Source organism: Amblyraja radiata, chromosome 20 (genome assembly GCF_010909765.2).
Source record: "Amblyraja radiata isolate CabotCenter1 chromosome 20, sAmbRad1.1.pri, whole genome shotgun sequence".
Classification (NCBI taxonomy): Eukaryota; Metazoa; Chordata; class Chondrichthyes; order Rajiformes; family Rajidae; genus Amblyraja; species Amblyraja radiata.
Window position 1 is genome coordinate 1,508,979 of NC_045975.1, and position 7,452 is coordinate 1,516,430.

A 7,452-nucleotide genomic window follows, 5' to 3' on the forward strand; every position below is an offset into this window, starting at 1 on the left:
CCCAATGACTGTGGCAATTAATTCCACAAATTGAATGAATGAATAAGTTTATTGGCCAAGTATTCACATACAAGGAATTTGCCTTGGTGCACCGCCCACAAGTGACAACATGACACACAGTGACAGTTAGGAATGACACATTAAACATTAAACATTAATAATAAAACATTATTGATTAAACATGTGAATTAAATATAATACCAGAGCAAAAGGAGGCTACAGATTTTCAGTTATTGAGTAGAGCTATTACTCGTGGAAAAAAAGCTGTTTTTATGTCTGGCTCTGGCAGCTTTGACAGTCCGGAGTCGCCTTCCAGAGGGAAGTGATTCAAAGAGTTTGTGGCCAGGGTGAGAGGGGTCAGAGATGATCTTGCCCGCTCGCTTCCTGGCCCTTGCAGCGTACAGTGTAAATTCACCAACGTGTTGGAAATGATGGCAGGCCCTATAGCACTAATAGACAAATACAGAAACAATCTGTTTATGGTAATGAGGGGCATCTGTGGACAGGACATATGATGAGCGTTTGTCGGCACTGGGCCTGTACTCGCTGGAGTTTAGAAGAATGAGGGGGCACCTCATTGAAACATACTGAATAATGAAAGGCCTGGATAGAGTGGATGTGGAGAGGATATTTCCACTAGTGGGAGAGTCTAGCACAAGAGGGCATAACCTCAGAATTAAAGGATGTACCTTCAGAAAGGAGATGAGTAGAAATGTATTTAGTTAGACTGGGTGGTGAATGTGTGGAATTCATTGCCACAGACGGCTGTGGAGGCCAAGTCAATGGATATTTTTAAGTCAGAGATAGATAGATTCTTGATTAGTAAGGGTGTCAGAGGTTATGGGGAGAAGGCAGGAGAATGGTGTTGAGGGGGAGAGGTAGATCAGCCATGATTGAATGGCGGAAGTAGATGATGGGCCGAATGGCCTAATTCTGCTCCTATCACATGAACTGTTAAATTATGAATGGAAATTAATTCTGAAGATTGACACAGAGTGCTGGAGTAACTCAGCGGGTCAGGCAGCATCTGTGGAGAACATGGATAGGTGACGTTTCACAGAGTGCTGGAGTAACTCAGCGGGTCAGGCAGCATCTGTGGAGAACATGGATAGGTGGCGTTTCACAGAGTGCTGGAGTAACTCAGCGGGTCAGGCAGCATCTGTGGAGAACATGGATACGTGACGTTTCACAGAGTGCTGGAGTAACTCAGCGGGTCAGGCAGCATCTGTGGAGAACATGGATACGTGACGTTTCACAGAGTGCTGGAGTAACTCAGCGGGTCAGGCAGCATTGGTGGAGAACATGGATAGGTGTGACATATCGGATCGGACCCTTTGTCAGACTGAAGATTAATTCGGTTTGAAGAAGGGTCTCGACCCGAAACGTCACCTATTCCTTCGCTCCATAGATGCTGCTTCACCCACTGAGTTTCTCCAGCATTTTTGTCTCCCTTTGATTTTTCCAGCTTCTGCAGTTTGAACCTCAAAAGTCGCCTGTGTTGTCCGTAATCTTATTGGCCAAGTTTAGTCCATTCACTTTCTTGATTCTTTGTGTGGTACCTGCATGTCTTTGGAGTGTGGGAGGAAACCGGAGCACCCGGGGAAAACCCACGCAGGTCACGGGGAGAACGTACAAACTCCGTACAGACAGCACCCGTAGTTGTGATCGAACCCGAGTCTCTGAGGCAGCAACTCTACCGCTGCGCCACCGTGCCGCCCCTACTGAGCTGCTGTGCTACTGAATATCTTTAAGTAGGAGGGAGTGCCAATTGGCCCAGGGTCTTTGCCTTAGATGAGAGTCTGCTAACACAGCCTGGAATCAGGATTTATACATTTGCAAAAGCTTTGCTGGAAACAGTGAAATAGCCCCTGGAGAAATCTGCTTCACAATGTTGAACATTCCTTGGTGGGCAACAACAGACAATAGGTGCAGGAGTAGGCCATTCGGCCCTTCGTGCCAGCACTGCCATTCAATGTGATCATGGCTGATCATCCCCAATCAGTACCCCATTCCTGCCTTCTCCCCATATCCCTTAATTCCGCTATCCCTAAAAGCTCCATCTAACTCTCTCTTGAAAGAAACAGCATCCACCGCCCTCTGAGGCAGAGAATTCCATTTAGAATGTAGATGAAGAAAAACTTTTTCACAACTCTCTGTGTGAAAAAGTGTTTCCTCGTCTCCGTTCTAAATGGCTTACCCCTTATTCTTAAACTGTGGCCCCTGGTTCTGGACTCCCCCAACATTGGGAACATGTTTCCTGCCTCTAGCGTGTCCAAACCCTTAATAATCTTATATGTTTCAATAATGAGAACCCCTCTCATCCTTCTAAACTCCAGAGAATCTCTCCCTCTTTCTTCTTAACGGGTCGGGTCCATCAAAATCTCACAGCCGGCGATCTAAGACCCTCACATCAGGGTGATGAAGATGGGGATGAACCAGGCAGCTTTGAGGACGAGAGATGTTGAAAGTCGAATTAAAAATATAAAGCAAGCAGGAAAAGTTGTCAACAGTTAATGGGTTCATGGCAAGATGGATCTTGGGTCCATGTCCAGGGCTCCCTGAAAACAGCACCATGCGAAGATAGAGTGGCAAAGAACACCTAGATACGCTTGGCTTCATCGGTCCAGGCCATTGGGCACAAGCGACAGGAAGGCATGTTGCAGCTCTCGAAGACTTTGATTCGGTTGCATTTGGGCAGTTCCTGATGCCCCATGACAGGAAGTTTGTGAAAGCTTTGGAGAAGGTGCAGAGGAGGTTTATCAGGAAACTATCTGGATTAGAAGTTATTGGCTAAAAGGAAAGGTTGGACAAACTTGGATTGAAAGGAGACCTGATGGTTGGTTTATATAATTATGAGAGACAGAGAGCATCGACAGCCAGAACCTGTTTGATCCTTGGCTGGAAAGGTCAAAGACTAGAGGGCATAGCTTAAGGTGAGAGTGGCAACGATGAAATGAGATGTGTAGGGTACAAATTAGTGTGTGCCTTGAACATGCTGCCAGTGGAGGCAGATATGATATTGGCATTGACGAGGATTGTACATCAGCATATGGATATGCAGGAAAAGGAATGATATGGATCACATCAAAGCTAAGATTATTTACATGCTATTTTGTTTGGTGTAAACATTAAAGACGGACGGTCTCGTTTCTGTACTACACTGTTCTATGTTCTAACGGAAATTAAGGGCTAAAATGAGCCATTAAATGCCCTTGGCAAGTACGATTAGGGATTATTCCAAGGCATTTGATACCTATGTAGGGAGTGGGAAAAGGTAGGTCCACTCAAGGACAAAGGCGGGAGTTTATTCATGGATTTAGAAGGATGGAGTTTAGAAGGATGAGAGGGAATCTCATTGAAACGTATAAGATTGTTAAGGGTTTGGACACGCTAGAGGCAGGAAACATGTTCCCGATAGTGGAGTCAGGGGAAATGGTGAGAAGGCAGGAACGGGGTACTGATTGGGGATGATCAGCCATGATCACATTGAATGACGGTGCTGGCTTGAAGGGCCGAATGGCCTACTCCTGCACCTATTGTCTATACAAGCCCAGCCGTTCCATTCTATCAGCATATGACAGTCCCGCCATCCCGGGAATTAACCTGGTGAACCTACGCTGCACTCCCTCAATAGCAAGAATGTCCTACAATACTCCAACTGCAGAAGGACTTCTTTGTGCCTTGCAATAGACAATAGACAACATTAAGAACAACTGGGTCTCGATTCCATGGAGCGCAGGAAGATGAAGGGATCTTATAGAGGTGTATAAAATCATGAGAGGAATAGATCGGGTAGATGCACAGTCTCTTGCCCAGAGTACGGGAATCGAGGACCAGAGGACATAGGTTCAAGGTAAGGGAGAAAAGATTTAATAGGAATCCGAGGGGCAACTTTTTCACACAAAGGGTGGTGGGTGTATGGAACAAGGAGGAGGTAGTTGAGGCTGGGACTATCCCAAAGTTTAAGAAACAGTTAGACAGGTACATGGATAGGACAGGTTTGGAGGGATATGGACTAAACGCAGGCTGATGGGACTAGTGTGGCTGGGACACGTTGGCCGGTGTGGGCAAGATGGGCTGAAGGGCCTGTTTCCACACTGTATCACTCTATGACTATTTATTCAGGGCTCAGATCATTAATCTTTAATGCTGATATCAGACTAGTCCACCAAGCTGCCTGAATGGGGCAGTGTTGCAACATTGAAGCGTTGACAGTAGAAATAACATAACACAAACCCGGAATGCAGGAGTAACTCAGCGAGGCAGGCAGCATCTCTGGAGAGAAGGAGAATGTAAACACAATTGTATCATGAAACCATAACAGAAACTGTGGCAATGATTGATGTCAACTGATCATTAAACTATCTGAGCGATATCCTTCACTGTTATCTATAACTTCATATTTTTCCCAGAATTTATTCTGAAACTATTCTGAAGAAGGGTCTCGACCCAAAACGTCACCTATTCCTTCGCTCCATAGATGCTGCCTCACCCGCTGAGTTTCTCCAGCGTTCTTGTCTACCTGCGATTTTTCCAGCATCTGCACAGTTCTTTCTGAAGCTTTTCTAACTGTTTTACTCTTAAATTAACTATTTTTTTAAACAAACTCACAACATCAGTGCATCATTACATTTGACCAAACGATCGCAAATTGGATTAATCTAAGGCCAGTTTTGCCCTGGCCCCACCTTTCACTCCGCTAATACATATGGTCTGAAGAAGGGTCCCAACCCAAAATGTCAACTACCCATGTTCACCAGAGATGCTGCCTGACCCGCTGAGTTACTCCAGCACTCTGTGAAACGTCACCTATCCATGTTCTCCACAGATGCTGCCTGACCCGCTGAGTTACTCCAGCACTCTGTGCCTTTTTTTTGTAACGCAGCATCTGCAGTTCCTCCCTACACATTCAGGAGCTGCTGCCTAGTCACCTCTTGCCCTGCCAGCCAGCTTTGTGAGTCAGGGTGCGGAGGAGAGTGACAATCATCTCCGTGCAGAGCGTGATTTCTTGCTCTTAAACCCTGTCGTTCTCAGAATAATAGGGTGCTGGAGGAGTTTCATTAGTTCATCAGTGATAGGAGCAGAATTAGGCCATTCGGCCCATCAAGTCTACTCCGCCATTCAATCATGGCTGATCTATCTCTCCCTCCCAACCCCATTCTCCTGCTTTCTCCCCATAACCCCTGACACCTGTACTAATCAAGAATCTATCTATCTCTGCCTTAAAAAATATTCGTTGACTTGGCCTCCACAGCCTTGTGTGGCAAAGGATTTCCCAGATTCACCACCCTCTGACTAAAGAAATTCCTCCTCACCTCCTTCCTAAAGTACAAAGAAGGGTCTCGACAAGAAACTTCGCCAATTCCTTCACTCCTAGGAAGCTGCCTGACCCGCTGAGTTACTCCAGCACTCTGTGAAACGTCACCTATCCATGTTCTCCACAGATGCTGCCTGACCCGCTGAGTTACTCCAGCACTCTGTGAAACGTCACCTATCCATGTTCTCCACAGAAGCTGCCTGACCTGCTGAGTTACTCCAGCACTCTGTGAAACGTCACCTATCTATGTTCTCCACAGATGCTGCCTGACCCGCTGAGTTACTCCAGCTTTTTGTGTCTAACTTCCAAGGTAACATCCTTTAATTCTCAGGCTGTGCCCTCTGGTCCTAGACTCTCCCACTAGTGGAAACATCCTCTCCACATCCACTGTGTCCAGGTCTTTCACAACTCGGTAAGACCTATGAGGTTTATTGAACATATTTGCTTTGGAGATTACCATTACCCTCTCTGTCTCCCACATTCCCGTTGTACCCCCACAATCTCTCTCCTCTCATGTATTCCTGCCCAGTCCACCACACAGACCCCCCCACCACCAACTCCGTCTACACTTCACCCTAACTTGGAAAAGCAGCCAACATCATTGTCCCACCCCGGTCATTCCTTCTTCTCCCCGCTCCCGCCCGGCAGAAGGTACAGAAGCTTGAAACCGCGCACCACCAGACTCAGGAACAGCTTCTTCCCCTCTGTTTGTGTGGGAAGGAACTGCAGATGCTGGTTTACACCCAAGATAGTCACAAAATGCTGGAGTAACTCAGCGGGGCAGGCAGCATCTATGGGTCTCGACTCACGAAACGTTGCCATAGATGCTGCCTCACCCACTGAGTTTCTCCAGCATTTTGTGTCTACCTTCGATCTTACCAGCATCTGCAATTCTTTCTTAAACATTTTGTGCAACACATGACCAGTCGGCAGTTAATCAACCCATTTCTTTCCGGTTAGCAGAAGTAAAATGAAAACCAACGGCCTGGAGCCAGATATCCACATTGCCCGTTACATTTCAGTTCTTCTTGAGAAGAATTGAAGCTCAAATATGGAATTGAAATGTTACTAATGACTCAGTTGTCGATAACTCTCTTCCCCAACTTACCGACCCTTTATGCTCCTGTCCCCGAGTTCCCATTCAGTTTAATTACTTTTAATATTTTATAAGCAGCCTTCTGCATGCATGTCTCTGTAGTAATAGCATCTGGGGACGGATTCTAAATATATAAAACAATTTCCAGGAAGATGCTTAATACGTACTTATGTGTGATTAAGGATGATTAATCATGTCTTACTTTATGAAATTAAATCGGGCGCTATCAGGAAAAGGTTCCATTCATGAGTTGGAGCTGGACGCTCAAGTTTCTTTGAATGACGTTTCTACCAATGACGGATTGTGTTGTGGGAGTGATGGAGGCAGGCGGCTGTTTAGCGATCGTTAGTCGCCCGTTCACACCACTGCTACGTTATCCCACTGTCTCATCCACTTCCTGCACACTAGAGGACAATTTAGTTTAGTTTAGCGATACAGAGAGGAACCAGTCCCTTCGGCCCACCACGCGCACGCGCACACGCACACGCACACGCACACGCACACGCACACACACACACACACACACACACACACACACACACACACACACACACACACACACACACACACACACACACACACACACACACACACACACACACACACACACACACACACACACACACACACACACACACACACACACACACACACACACACACACACACACACACACACACACGGGACAGTTTACATTTATACAAAGCCAATTAACTGACACACCTGCGCGTCTTTGGAGTGTGGGAGGAAACCGGAGCACCTGGAGAAAACCCACGCAAGTCACAGGGAGAACGTACTCACTTCGTACAGACAACACCCGTAGTCGGGATCGATCCCGGATCTCTCGCGCTGTAAAAGCAGCAACTCTACCGCTGCACGTCCTTGACATTTTTTCTTTGTTTATGTGATCGAGCTCTTGGATGTAAAATAGTGAGATCTCGGAATACGAGTGCATTAGTTCCCCGATTAGTTGCCGCACAGTTGCTTGATTGTAATCATGTACAGTCTTTCTGCTGCCTGGTTAGCCCGCAACATGAAG

At 46.5% G+C, this 7,452-nt stretch overlaps 1 long non-coding RNA gene across 1 annotated transcript; it reads right to left on the reverse strand.

The window, feature by feature from the left end:
* Positions 1-2,369: 2,369 nt before the first annotated feature.
* Positions 2,370-5,734, reverse strand: LOC116984430. Its single transcript, XR_004415011.1, has 3 exons — positions 5,724-5,734; positions 5,523-5,525; positions 2,370-2,443 (listed from the first exon to the last, which is right to left on the reverse strand). It is a non-coding gene; the product is annotated as an uncharacterized LOC116984430 (long non-coding RNA).
* Positions 5,735-7,452: the final 1,718 nt, after the last annotated feature.